This window comes from Furipterus horrens, unplaced genomic scaffold, assembly GCF_987537825.1.
Source record: "Furipterus horrens unplaced genomic scaffold, mFurHor1.1.pri manual_scaffold_4, whole genome shotgun sequence".
Taxonomy (NCBI): Eukaryota; Metazoa; Chordata; class Mammalia; order Chiroptera; family Furipteridae; genus Furipterus; species Furipterus horrens.
Window position 1 is genome coordinate 131,897,221 of NW_028327174.1, and position 2,093 is coordinate 131,899,313.

The 2,093-nt window shown below is 43.1% G+C and overlaps 1 pseudogene; it reads right to left on the reverse strand.

Annotated features, from left to right (window-relative positions):
- Positions 1 to 909: 909 nt before the first annotated feature.
- LOC150012869 (heterogeneous nuclear ribonucleoprotein A/B pseudogene) lies at positions 910 to 1,492 on the reverse strand (annotated as a pseudogene).
- Between the last annotated feature and the right edge of the window lie 601 nt (positions 1,493 to 2,093).

A 2,093-nucleotide genomic window follows, 5' to 3' on the forward strand; every position in this document is an offset into this window, starting at 1 on the left:
GGTTTTTAGACAATGTATGAATGTGCGAGGGCCAAGTATTCTCCTTTGCATGCATTGGACTGATTGCCAACTATATTATAAGCCTTTACTGAGATACCCTACATGAATTCAGAGCCTCTGCACACAGAGGCATTACAGATTGTCATTCAGGAGACTTTTTAGGTTTATATTGCACTCATACAATCCAAATATGATGGATCTACAAAAGCAAAAAGAGGGAGGGAGAAGGCAGCCACTCAGGTTATATTTTTATTTTGCAGATAGGATTCCAAATGCAGATTTTCTTATTTCTCAGATGTAATTCCTTTTTTGGGGGGGGGGATATATTTTTATTTCAGAACTTGGATAGCTTCAATATTTAGGTCATGGCAAAATCAGAACACATATAGAATGCCTTACAATACATTAGATTCCCAAATAGTACCAAAAAATACACTAAAATTAACACTTCTAATACAGAAACTGTATGAAACAAATAGTATAAAATTAAAAGGTGAAAAAAGGTGACACTGGTTTCCTAAGACAGACCCCTTTACAGCCTGGGTCCCCAGGTGCAAGCTGCAGAGCAGTCGCAGGAAACAGAGCCTCCCAGCTGGTTTTAGATAACCCCTTAACACAATCAGCCCACAATGCCCTCTGGTCGCTGAGACATCAGAGGCTGCCTGAAACGGGAGCTCTGGAAAAAAGTCAACAGCAAAGTGATTTCTAGGGGAGAAATTTTAAATAAGATGTAAATGGAACAATCCGTAGAAAGTATGCCCAGTTAAATTTGGTACATAATTGTTTGTGTTCACTCAGTACCCAAATAAAGCATGTGTGGGCAGCCGGGCACTCCTAAGGAAGCCTCAGCATGGCTGGTAGTTATCTGAGGGCCACCGCCTGGCTGGCTCTTCTGGTAACTGTACTCCCTCAGCTTCCTCCACTTCGAGGGCCACCACCACTGCTTCGGCTTGCTCCTCTGCGAATTCCACCTTGCTGCTGCTGATAGAGCTTTCTGGGCAGAGCCACCTTGATTTCACACTTACCTGCACCAGTGGTGTGGAACTTTCTAGAGCCTTCCTCACAGGTTCCTCCTATTCCTTGAAGGTGATGAAAACAAAGCCCCGTCTTTTGTGTGACTTTGGATCCATTGGAAGATCAATGGCCTCAATCCCCCCAAACTCGTCCAAGTACTCTCTGCTTTCCTATTCAGTGGCTTCAAGATTCAGATCCATCACAAAAAAGTTTCTTTAGGGGTTCCTTCTTCATGTCTGTGGCCTTTTTGGCGTCAATGACAAGCCTACTCAGCCTGTGCTCCTTCTGATTTAGGACCTTCTCCACACTGGCCGCATCTTTGAAGAGAATAAACCCAAACCCTCTTGCTGGGCCAGTGTTGGGATCCTTCTTTCTTGAATAGTCAAGGATCTCTCCAATTTCGGAAAAGCAATCATTCATATTGTTTTTTGCTGATATCCCAGCTCAGTACGCCGACTTTTCCCGCGTCGTCTTCCATCCTGGGGTGTTGATCTGGGGCTGGTCTGGTTGATGGCCAGGGTCGTCATGCTCGTGCCCCCAGTGACTGCCATGGCCCGGTGCTGGGTTGGGCGGGCCACAGGCCTTCGTGGGCAGCCCCGTGCCTGTTCCTAGTGGCGACCATCCTCTCCATTAGCTGCTCCTCACCCACTTGCGACATGTTAGACCGGGGCGCAGTGGCTCTAACCTGTGGCTTTGAGCTCAGATGCCATTCTTGTCTGTTGATGTCCATATAGTATTTAGATTCAGCCAGAATTAAAGCATTAGCAATTTTCAGAAATTCATAATTTTAACTTCTTCCTCCCCATGATCAATAAAGAACTATTTTTTGTTTCTTAAACTTTCATTATGTTTTTGAATTTGAAGGACACACATACATGACACATACATGTATATATATGAACAATACAGTATTTTTCTTAAGGTAACTAAATCATAATTTATTTAGTGTATCACTGAATAACATCTAGGCGTTACACGTTTTTCCTAGTTACAAAGAATGTAGTAATTTAAATCTATATACTTCCCTAAGTATGCATTTTGGCCATGCCTCATAAACATTAATATGAACTATTCTTTTG